The following is a 13,412-nucleotide window of genomic DNA, read 5'->3' as shown; positions in this document are numbered from 1 at the left end:
TAAAAACTAATTTAAAAAATCAAAAATGTTCTGCGATTTAAAATTTTTATTATCTAAGTTAAATATTTTTAATTGTTTAAATAAATTTTTTACAAATAAAAGTTTATTTTTAAAAATCTAATTAAACAGACAAAATAAAGTACTACACATTACTGGAGTGTAAAACTAATTACGTTTATTTTACACTATATAAATAGTAATTTATAAACAACAGAGTGTTGTCCTATAGTTGACACTGAAAATTTGTCAAGTTTTACAATCCTCAGGGTAAATTTAAGTATCCTTTTTTCTCCGTGCAATAAATAATTTATTTTTCTATTTAAATAATAATTGAATTCTCGTAGAATTTTCTAATAAAAATTGATTTAAAAACGAATTTCAGTTAAAATTTTAGATAATATAATTGAATATTAAAAATTAATTTTTAGAAATAATTGAATTTTGAAAAGGTTTCAAACTAAACTCTTTGAAAATCTGAATTTTTCATGCTTTTAATTAAAAATTCTGTGGAACTAATTTTTTTTTGAAAAAGTTTCATTGTAATTTTTTGTAATTATTTCAAGTTTTTATTTTCTATTCAATTGAAGAATTTCAGAATAATCGAAATTTCGTAAAATTGAATTGTAAACAAATGAATTTGAAAATTCACAAAGAACTTTTTCAAAAATAATTAAAAATAATTGATTTAAAGAAGAATTTTAGTTAAAAATTCTAGAAAATAATAATTGAATTGAAATGATGAAAAAAATTTGGAAAAAATTTGGAAAAAATATTCTTGTAATATAAAATATTGATTTTATTACTCGATCCTCTTTAATTATTATAATATATATAAAACATGAACACAGTTTTTCTAAGGATATTAAAGAGAAAAAAAATGCATCAAAAGTGTTGCGAAGCAACGTTTTGTGTCTCAATTTGATATCCTTAGCAAAAACTGTGAAGATATCGATTTCTTCATGTTTTATAATAATATTCTTATAAGTTATTGAATTTCAAAAGGTTTAAATTTGAAATCTTTGAAAATCTTAATTCCTATGGAAAAATAATAATAATTAAATATTTATTTAAAAATGAAGTTATTGATCTTTCAAATAATTTCATAATTAAAGAATTTCGTAAATAAATGTAATAGAACATTTTTTTAAGTATCTAATCATTTTTCGAGTGAATCAGAATATTCTTTAGGGAAGAAATAAAAATTCTTGTCTGGAAATCAGGAAAAAGTCTGAGAAAAACAAAATTAAATTTTTGTAGCAACACTGATCTAAAAATCATATTTCTTTATGCAAATTTAAGCATAAATACAACTTGTTATCTTAATAATATAAATAGTAAATAAAATCGCACTGAAAATTTGAATAAAAATAATGAAAATCGATAAATATGTAAAAATATTTTTTTAAGTTATTAAAAAAACATTTTTTTTTTTGAAATTTTTTTTCAAAGTGCAAAAAAAACGTATATTTACTTTCATACGACACGCATATCGAACTTTAGGAGGGAGGTGTCTCTTCAAAGAAAGGTCATTTACCATGCAAGGCATGAAACCATATTCTATGTTTACCTAGCGAGAAATTATCGGAAACTGTACACAGATAATGTGATATGCACTGATATCAATTCTAATCATTAAAGTTTACCGTCATATTAGATGCACCTTTTTTGCGATGTGAGGAGAGAAATTATAAACTTGTAAAAAGTGAAAGAAAATGATGAAAAAGAAAAAATACTGTAAACTAGAAAAATACTTTACGTAATCATTATATTATGAAATTTTCCTCTCCTTAAAGGAAAATTATTTGTCCTTTCTCTTATATCTGTTTAAATCCTTATGCGGTATTATATGTTATGACAGTTTTCATGCATACCAATGTCCCGTAATGGTCTTTTTCTTTATCGCGCTTTTTATATGTATTACCTGTTGCAGGAAAAAGTAAATATTGCAACCCATTCTTTTCCTTTATAATAAATAAAATATTTTTCAACAAAATTAAATTCTCTTTCCAAACTTTTAAATTAATTAAAAATTCTTTTGTAATTAATTTTAATATTTGCGATGCCGTCTTACTTATATTTTATAATTTATAATTTATAATTTAAATTTATAATCTATAATTTAACTATAATAATTTCATTCATTCACTTTTTCTGTACCTCACACCTCACACATTACTGATAATATTTTCAAAAATTTTAATAAAATTTCACGAAAGAATTCAATTATTTTCTCAAATTTTAATAAATCCTTCTAAACAATTCAATTATTTTTATAAATTGTAGTAAAATTTTTCGCAAGAATTCAATTAATTTTATAAATAGTAAAATTCTTTGCAGGAATTCAATGATTTTCAAAACAATTTTAATTGAATCAGGGTGGCCACTTTTTTTGTAAAAAAAAATTCACGGTCATTTCCTGGTCCATTCCCGGTCATAAATTATTTTTCCCGGTCATAAATAATAACTCTGAAAATAAATTATTCCATGAAAGATTGAAAGAATTTCCTAATTTTTAGACAAAACTTTGACTTTTTCCCAAACCCTAAAAATATTTTAGTTTACTCTAAAAATAATTTTGAACTTAAATAGATTTTTTGAAATAAATATTTAATTATTATCCATTATTTTTCCATATAGTAGGTACTCAAATTTTTAAAAAAAATTCAAATTTCAAATCCTTTAAATTTGAATAATTTTTAAGAATTGCTACTGCAACTTATTAAAAATTATTTTCAAAATTTCAATTCAATTATATTCTAGAAATAACTAAAATATTTCTAAAATCCACTTGTTTACAAGACAATTTCATGAAATTTTGAAAATTTTTCAATTAAATATTACATATTTAAAAACATAACTAATTTGAAAAAATGTGAATAAAAATATTTTTAAAAACTAACTTATTCAGAGTTTTTAATTAAAATCTTTTAAAATTCAACTTTTCTAAAACTTCAATTTGAAATTTTTTAAAATTCAATCTATAATAATATTAGTAATATTAATTTAACATTCTAAAATATAGAAAAATTTGAATGAATAATTGTAAAAAAAACTAATTGATATTAATGAAAAATACGGTTTTTTAAAATTTATTTTCTAAGAAAAGAAATTTTATTTATTTTTATTTACTTTATTTATTATTCAAAAATTCATTTTTATAAATTTCGTATCACTTTTGTTCTAATTAGTTCAAATTTTTAATAATTCTTATTTGTTTTGTTATAATATTAATTGCAAAAAAATTTTTAAATTGATTTATTTTTCATTATTTTATAGGATGTGAAATTTTTTCTCTTTGAAATTTTTTTGACAAATTTAATTAAAATTATATTTTGTTTAATTATTGTTAGAAATAGAAAGAATTTAAAATTAAATTGAATATTTTCTTTTTCTAAGTCTGTTATGTTGGACAACAAAATTCATAATTTTCTTATAAATTCTAGAAATTGAATATTTTTATACCTAGGTACTTTTTATAAAATTCTCTGACAAAATATAAATAGATTTTATAGAAGATCATTCAATCTTTTTTAATGAAATATAGTTAATACCTAAGTCTTAAAATAAATATTTCTATTTTTTCTCACAAAGTAATGTGTGTTTTAAAAAAAAAATTCCAAAATCCTGGTCAAGATCAAAATTCACTGTCATTTCCCGGTTTTTCCCTGTCCAAAAAATTCACTGTCATTTCCCGGTTTTCCCGGTCCTGCAGCCACCCTGTGAATTCCTCGGATGAATTCAAATATTTTAAAATATTTCCATAAATTTCAATTAGTTCCTAAAATTTTTAATAAATTCTTCGAAACAATCAAACTATTTTTATAAATACTAAACTTCTTTGCAGGAATTAAATTATTTTTAATCAAATTTCAATAAAATTACACGAAAGAATTTCATTATTTTCAAAAATTTCCATGAAATTCAATTTCAACAAGAATTTAAATTTCTCTAAAAAATGATTCAATTATTCTAAAAATATTTTTAAAAAATTCTATATAAAACTTAAATTACTTTAAATTAAATTTTTAAATATATTCGTGAAGAAAAATTGAAAAAATTCAATTATTTTCAAAGAATAATAAAATTTTTGTGATGAATTCAATTATTTTGAATATACTTAATTTTAATAAAATTCTTTAAAGAAATTCAATTACTTTCGAAACAACTTTAATTGAATTTCTCGAGAAAATTTCATTATTATCAAATATTTCTATAAAATTCTTCATAACAATTTAATTATTTCTTAAAATTTTAATAAATTCATTCGAAACATTTCAATTATTTTTATAAATTGTAAAATTCTTCTCAAGAATTCAGTTGTTTTTAATTCAATTTTAATAAAATTCTTCTTCATAAAATTTAATTGCTTTCAAAATTTTCGATTAAATTTTTTTTAAAAAATCCATTAGTTTAAAAAAAATTCAAAGAAATTCTTCAAAAGAATTTAATTAGGATTTTTAAAAATTTTAATAAAATTCTTTGCGTGAATTCAGTTATTTTCCTAAATAATAAAATTGTTTGTAGGAATTCTATTACTATCAAATTTTTTTGATAAAATTCTTTGCAACAATTCGATGATTTTTAATACATTAATTTTAAAATTGAAAATATTTAAAAAGAAAAATTTTTAAATTAAATTAAACAACTTATAAAAGTATTTGTTATAAAACATGAAGATATCGATTGCTCCGAGTCGAAGACTCGAAGTGATCGATTTCTTCATGTTTTATAATAATTAAAGATGACCAAGTAATAAAATCATTATTTTATATTAAAAGAATATTGTTAATGTAACTTCATGAAAATTATTTTCATCATTTTAATTCAATTATTATTTTCTAGAATTTTAAATTATTTTTTATAAAAATAATTGAATTCCTTAAAAAAAAGTTAAAATTTGTATTGTTCTTCTTTTTTGAAAAAGAAGGGAGAAAAGGTATATGATTTAAGGAATTTCATATATTTAATAAATAGTAATAAAATAAATAATAAATCAAAAAAAATAAGACAAAGAGGGGGGCTAAATTTTTTTTATTACATCTACATTATTATTTATTCCCTTCATGAAAATTTGTTTTAATAATAAATTTTCAATGATGATGATGATTTAAATTTCTAATGTCTATTTAATTTTCGAAAAAGCTGAATCGTCCCCCTCATTTTTAAAATTCAAATATATCTGAAATTCAGATCATGCACGAGTTTTTCAGAATAATAAAAAATAATAATAATACGAAAGGGCTTTTCAGTTCATTTTTGCAAATAATAAAAAAATAATAATAATATCAGGAATAATTAATTAAGTCAATAGTTAATTAAATAATGTAAAATGTGAAGTAATAAATGAAAAATAATAATAATAGAAAATTTCAAAAGCACAAATAATAATTTCGAAAAGAATTCACAATCGACATCGAGATAATAAAAAATAATAAAAAAAATGTTATTATACTTTCTTAGTAAAATTGAAAAATAAACCAAGTCAATTTTAATATATATATTTCGATATCACGATTGAAAGTTAAACGCATTTTCTTCAATTATAATTTGAATTTTATCTAAAAATCTTTGTCATTCTTAATAGGCGGAAAAGTTTAAATAGAGAAAGAATTGAATAGAAATTAGATTAAATTTCCATAATTTTTAAATGTTAAATAAATTAGTAACAAGTAAAGGTTCCGAGAAAATATTTCTCAATGTAATTTAAATATAAACCTCAAAAGGATTTATATTTAATTCATAATTTCAAAAAAAAATTATATTTAGTCTATAAATAATTTATAAATAAATAAATTATTATAACATTGGCTAAAAATTAAAAATTTTTTAACGTTTGTTTGTATGTGAAATATAATATCTTTTTGTTAATTCGATAAAATGTAATTAAAAATGGCAATAAGTTGACAGTTCCGATGAAAGTCAAGTTTCTCCATGAATTTAATTATACGAATCCACTTGAAATGATTGATGCTTTCTAAATGGAGAATTAATTAAACTTTTATGTCGTTTATTCCTATTTAATTCTATAATTGTTAGAAAAACAAAAAATGAACGCACTTATTAAAGTTTTGTCTCTTTTCTTTTTTTAATATACATCAAATTGAAAATTAATTTTAAAAAATATTTTTCAAATGGTTTGAGAAATATTGGATTTCTTTAAGATCCCACGCACTTGAGAGTTAAGTGTGGGAGAAAATTTCAAAACAAATTAATGAAGTATATTTATTATTTATGTATAAAATTTATAGCTGTGTGTATACACTGAAAAAAATATTTATTTGATTCAAATAAACGATTACTTGACTATTATCAATTAAATATTTATTTGAACCAAATAATTTTTATTTGAGTCAATTAAATGATATTTGCTTCAAATAATGAAATTATTATTTAAAAAAAATTTTAAGAGTTTAAAAAAATCCATAAAAAATTAGTTTTCTTACACACAGAGAAATAATGTTATTAGTATATATTTTATAAAATTAATCAAGACATCAAAGTTGTCACTTTCAGAAGAATCACATAAATAAAAAAAATTCTAATATTAAAAATGATATAAATTTGATTGTATAAAAAGTATTCATTCATAAATGTCAAATATTCATAATATATAGGAAATATTTGATAAGATATAAATTAAGGAGAATGAATGCATGTCATGCACTGTTTAAAAATGCAATATAACATTCAGTATACTGGCAAGTTGATCGAAGTCAGTTTATCGCTTCGATAATATAAGCTGAGCACGTCAGGCATGTGCTGTCGATCGAACGAGAGCAGAGAAATTACAGAGAGCGACTTACGTCGAAGGAAACAGCTTGATCCGTTGCAAAATCTAATTTTTAACATCCTTCTATACTTCAATGGGACAGACAGAGTCTCGGATATAGAACTATACATAATAAGAAATCTTGTTAACCACGACCTGGAATAATGCTAACTTCAAAATTGTTTATTCTTTCGATAATACAAAACATCTATAACTATCCATCTGAATATTTATAATTTTTCCTTTTTTTTTCTTTTCACGATAAATATGCCTGGTGCGTTAGAAAATAAAATTTCTACACTTGCTGTCGGCCCAAAGCTATTTCTAAATTTTTTTATTCTATTTTTATACATCATATAATTTTCTTTATTCATTTTATTTATTCACTTTTTTAAATAAAATTAGCAATTTTAAAAATAATAGAACGTAAAAATTTTTAATTTAAATTTTTTGTTTATAAAAATAAAATATGAATTGGAATATAAAGTTTTGATATTAATAATTATAATAATCAAATATTCTGACATAGGGAATTCAGGAAAAAGTCAGGAATTTTTATTAAAAGTACAGAAAAAAATTAAATTTTTAGAATCCATAAGAAAATTCTAAATTTTTGTGTCTTTTTTGTTTGACTCATAAACTATAAAATTACCACAAATTCAAATACAAAACTTTCAATTTCTGACAAAAACTTTTTTTTAAATACCTTAAATCTTGAACAACTATCATAAAATAAATTATTTAATGAATAATTTTACTTAAATATTTCAAAATTAATTCAATTTTAAAAGAGTTGCGTTTACAATTTTCATAAATAGATCAACTTATTAAAAAGGTTTCAATTCGAAATTTTAGAAAATTTCAATTTTGAATGAATTTAATTAGAAATTTTAATGAACCTAGATATTTGAAAGATTTTAATAATTCAAAATCTTCTAAAATTAGTTAAATTTGTCAATATATAAATATTTAATTAATTATTAAAAATAATGAATTTATATAAAAATTTTAGTTAAAAACACTAAAAAAAATTGAATTTTCAAGAAGTTACAAATTGCAAAATTCAATTATTTTCAAAAGTATAATAAAATTCTTATCACAAAATTCAATTATGATTGTAAGAGTACTATGTACGAAAGGGCTTGTCCCGTATACTTGTTAAATAAATAAATAAATAAATGTTCAAAATTTATAAGAAAGATCCCGACAAGATTCCAATTATTATCTTTATAAATAAAAAAATTCTTCAAAATTCAATTATTTTCAAAAATTTTAATAAAATTCTCATGAAAATTTCAATTATTTTCAAAAATTTTCCTCATTTCAATGATTTTCAATATCTACTATTTTTAAAAAATTACCTAAAAGAATTCAATTATTTAAAACAATTTTAATAAAATTGTACACAAACATTTAATTGTTTGCATAAATAATATTATTCGTCGCAAGAATTCAATTATTTAAAAAAAAATTAACAAAGTTCTTCTCAATAATTCAATTATTTCCAGAAATAATAAAACTCATCGCAGAATTTCAATTATTTTTAATACAATTTTAATCAAATTCATTGAAAAATGTAACTATTTAAAAAAATTTTATTAAAATTCGCCAAAAGAATTCAATTATTTTCGAACGTAGGTATAATAAAATTCTTATCACAAAATTCAATTATGTTCAAAATTTACAAAAAAAATCCCGACAACATTCCAATTATTATCTTTATGAATAAAAAAATTCTTCAAAATTTAATTATTTTCAAAAATTTTAATAAAATTCGCATGAAAATTTCAATTATTTTCAAAAATTTTCCTCATTTCAATGATTTCCAATATCTACTATTTTTAAAAAATTACCCAAAAGAATTCAATTATTTAAAACAATTTTAATAAAATTGTACACAAACATTTAATTGTTTGCATAAATAATATTATTTGTCGCAAGAATTCAATTATTTAAAAAAAATTTAACAAAGTTCTTCTCAAATATAATTCAATTATTTTCAGAAATAATAAAACTCATCGCAGAATTTCAATTATTTTTAATACAATTTTAATCAAATTCATTGAAAAATGTAACTATTTTAAAAAATTTTATTAAAATTCGCCAAAAGAATAAAATTCAATTATTTTTGAACGTAGGTATAATAAAATTCTTATCACGAAATTCAATTATGTTCAAAATTTACAAAAAAAATCCCGACAAAAGTCCAATTATTATCTTTATGAATAAAAAAATTCTTCAAAATTTAATTATTTTTAAAAATTTTAATAAAATTCGCATGAAAATTTCAATTATTTTCAAAAATTTTCCTCATTTCAATGATTTCCAATATCTACTATTTTTAAAAAATTACCCAAAAGAATTCAATTATTTAAAAACAATTTTAATAAAATTGTACAAACATTTAATTGTTTGCATAAATAATATTATTCGTCGCAAGAATTCAATTATTTAAAAAAAATTTAACAAAGTTCTTCTCAAATATAATTCAATTATTTTCAGAAATAATAAAACTCATCGCAGAATTTCAATTATTTTTAATACAATTTTAATCAAATTCATTGAAAAATGTAACTATTTTAAAAAATTTTATTAAAATTCGCCAAAAGAATTCAATTATTTAAAAATTTTTTAATAAAATTCTTTATAAGAATTAAGTTTTAAGAAACATTCAATTATTCAATAAATAATTTACTTTTGTATTTAAATAATTGAATTCTCGTAGAATTTTCTAATAAAAATTGATTTGACAATGAATTTTAGTTTAAATTTTAGATAATAATAGAATATGAAAATAATTTTTAAGAAGTTACAGTAACAATGTTCTTATAATATAAAATAATTATTTTAACACTTTATTTTTTCCTGACTTTTCCCTGATTTCCAGATAAAATTTCCACTTTTTCCCTGACCCTAAAGAATATTCTGATTCACTCTAGAAATTATTAGATAGGTACTCAAAAAAAATAATCTTAATACATTTATTTGCGAATTTCTTTAATTGTAAAATTATTCGAAAACATCAATAACTTCTTTTCTAAATAAATATTTAATCATTATTATTTTTCCATAGGAATTAAAATTCTTCAAAACATCTTCTTCAATTACATGTTTTGTAATAATTTAAATTACCATAAAATTTAAAAAAAGAAGTTTATTATTTACAAAAATTCTAATAAAATCCTTCACGAGAATTCAATTATTTTTTTTACAAAATTTGTGCTAAAAATAGCTATAAAAATAGTAAGAAATAATTTTTTTGCGGCTCTATAAAAAAAATTAATAAAATTTTATTTTGTAATAATATTTTTTTATCGAACAAATAGTATAGAATAAATATTTCTGGGAAGAAATTTTTGCACATTGAAAAATATTTTAAAAAATACCTACAAGAAAAACATGTTATTGGATTGTGAATGTAAAAAAGACATTTAAAAGTCAAAACTGAAACGAGAATTAAAAATTAGATAAAAATACAATAATTTTTCTTTCAACAAAGCACGACAGTTTTAAAGTTAGTTATCTATATTTTCTTTTGCATTATACATAGAAGAATTCCCTACAACAATTTAATTCAACATAATATTCTTCTTTTTATCTTGGGGAATTTCTGTGAAATAAAATTACATTCCTTTTATGAAAAATTCTTTCTCAAAATTATAATAATATTTCACTGTGATTTCAATTTATTATTAACATTTTGTTTGCAATATTAAATTTTATTTTATCATTATTTTATTTTTATATAATTATTTTTTTGTACCTATGTAATATATTTTCATCAAAGTCAAAAAAATTTTTCAAAATAAAACTTATTTCTCAGTTTTGACCTAATTCGACATTTCTTTTTTTTATTTTACTTCCTTCTTAGAAAGCTGAGATTTTTTCCAATGCAATAAAAACATGTAAAGATGAAAGTGGAACAACAAAAAGTTTACGAGAAAATGTAAAAAAAAAAATATTCACAGTTTTTACTCTTTTATTGTATTTTTTTCAATACATATTTTCTTCTTCACATCTTTTATTAAGAAAAAATTTCAATTTCAAAAAGTAAATAAAAAAAATATCCAATTTAAATATTTGGAGAATTGAGAAAACAATGAAGAAAAAAATTTTTTTAAATAGAAAAAGATATTTATTTTTCCTGAATTGAAAAGAACTATTTCTCTAATATGTAATTTTTGCAACGAAAAAAAATTCCACGCGCGATTCATCCAATTATTTTAAATTTATATCATGTGTTCATTTAATATTCTTTGTAGTTAGAATTAAAATATAATCATACATTTACAAATATGTAATTAAAAATTCAAATGAATTTTCATATTAAAAAGGAAATAAAGTACTGGACTTTGTATAATCTTAAAGAAAATGAAAAATATTATTCATACATAAATTTATTTCTTTTCTCAAAAGAACCATTAACTTAATAACATATAATTTACAATTATTACTATGTTAATATGATTAGACATGTAATCGGATTTTTAAAATTATCAATAATTCTCGACGATATTATAAACAACAGAAATTTTCAATTCTCTAAAAATTATACTTAATATTACTCTATTTAATTTATTATTAATTAATTAATAATTTCATTTCAAATTGTAAAAATTCACCAGTAAATAAAAAAAAAAATTCTTTTTTTTAGAAATTTGAGAATAGAAAATTTTTGTTAATTAATGACTAATTTGATTGAATCAAAATTTCCCAATTTTAAAAGTTTAAATAATTTAAAATAAAATTTAATTATTACGATTTTAACATGACAATAATTCATTATTAATAATTTCGCTTAATAAAATGATCAAAAATATTTAATTTTTGAGATAAAAATAATTTTTTCATAATATTACAATATTATTTCCTAATTCAATTAATTATATTAATAATATTAAAGTAGTAAATAATTAAAAATAGAAAATTTTAGTAAATTAATGATTTTCTAATTTGAACGAATGAATGAAGGAAACGAATTTCATAAGAAATTCTGTTTTCTTAAGGAATATAAAATTTCAGCACTTATATTTTTCAATCACAATTTGTTAAACAAATAATCTTCCGATTTTCTTTTAATAATTGATAAAAAAATTTTGCATATGTAATTTCTATTTTTTCACCAAAAATTTTTTATCAAAATCTCAGATATTTTTAGATATAAAGAAAAATTTTTTTTATATAAATTCGATTACAATTTTTATTTGAAAATAAGAGGGAAAAATTTCAAAAATTTCAAAATAATAATAGAAAAAATCTTTCATAATTTTGATTTATCAATCATATTGTTTTTAGAAAATTTTTAGTACTTTTTCGCAAAACTTTTATTCATTTATCATAATTTTTTAAACAAAATCTCAATATTATATTTTTAATCATTATTAATTAATCAAACAATGATTGATTTTATTTTTTTCTTTGTTGCGCCAAGTTTTGAAATTATAGATACAAATTATGAACATTAATAAAATAGAAAATCAGCAAAATGTTTTCCTTATTTTTAATAAAATTTTTGAATATTGTTAAAAAATTGTCATTGAAAAAGAGAAATTATGAAAAATTTTTTCAATTTATCAAAAAAAAAAAAAAATATAGAGGTAATCCTGTAATAATGTAAAATAATAATTGCCAAATCAAGATCATGCAAATTTTTTTCATTTTTCTCTATATAAAAAGAATAAAAGTTTCGTTGAAAAATTGTGTCTGATGAATTAAAAATTTTACGTTTATTTCATTTATTTCTAAAGAAAAAATTGAAAATTATTTCAAAATGTTAAATATTATTAAAATAAAAGGTAAAAAATATTTGATTGATTGTATATTATTGTATACAATATTGATTGTAGGTATTCATAAAGATTAATTTTATCTCAAATTATTTTCTTAATGATAAACATAAATTTGTTGTTGATATGATTAAAATAAACAGCCAGCAAATATTTTTTAATTAATGAATTATTATATTCTTTTAATAATTGATCGAGAGTGTGCACACGTGCTTTAGCTCGCATACATAATTTTCCAATATTTGTTACAAATAAAGAAAAAAAAATCTGCATAATTTCGATCTGTCAAAGTTTTTTATAGAAAAAAAAACAAAAGCTTCAAATTGCGAAAGAGTGAATGAAAGAAAGAATTATAAACATTATTATAAGTAATAATAAAATAAAAATTTAAAATATAAAAGAACTATAGATGAATATTTTTTAATGACTACTGAAATAAATTTATGGATATTAGCTTCGATTGTATAAAACAAAAACAAAGTATTTCTTTTCAATGTTTTTTTCTTGGTTAATTATAATTATAATTTTTATTTTATCTGAGTTTTTCTTCAAAAAAAAAAACTCACTTTATTAAAGTGTATTTATTTCTTATTTACTTTGCCCAAAGAATCGACACGATTTAATTCTAAAAATTTCTTTACAACACTAGTTTAAAAATAATAAATTTTAAATTTAAATAAAAAGAAAAAAATTGCTGTAAAAATTAATTCTGCATTGATAAGGTCAAGTTTAAAACTCAATTATGCAGTCAATAACAATTTTTATCTAATACGTTTTCCCAACATTTGTGACAATGAATTTTCAAGTGCAGATAATGAGAGAAAAAAAAGAAAGGTAAAGAAGAGGAAAAGTCTATA

The 13,412-nt window shown here is 19.3% G+C and overlaps 1 protein-coding gene across 1 annotated transcript in view; it reads right to left on the bottom strand.

The window, feature by feature from the left end:
• LOC122511567 (myosuppressin) overlaps positions 1-13,412 on the bottom strand; it is a 72,875-nt gene that overhangs the window by 49,685 nt on the left and 9,778 nt on the right. The gene's annotated exons all lie outside the window — the stretch shown is intronic.

This window comes from Leptopilina heterotoma, unplaced genomic scaffold (assembly GCF_015476425.1).
Source record: "Leptopilina heterotoma isolate Lh14 unplaced genomic scaffold, ASM1547642v1 Lhet_87, whole genome shotgun sequence".
Taxonomy (NCBI): Eukaryota; Metazoa; Arthropoda; class Insecta; order Hymenoptera; family Figitidae; genus Leptopilina; species Leptopilina heterotoma.
The sequence above is the reverse complement of the archived record's forward strand: the minus strand, read 5'-3'. Positions and strand labels throughout refer to the sequence as shown.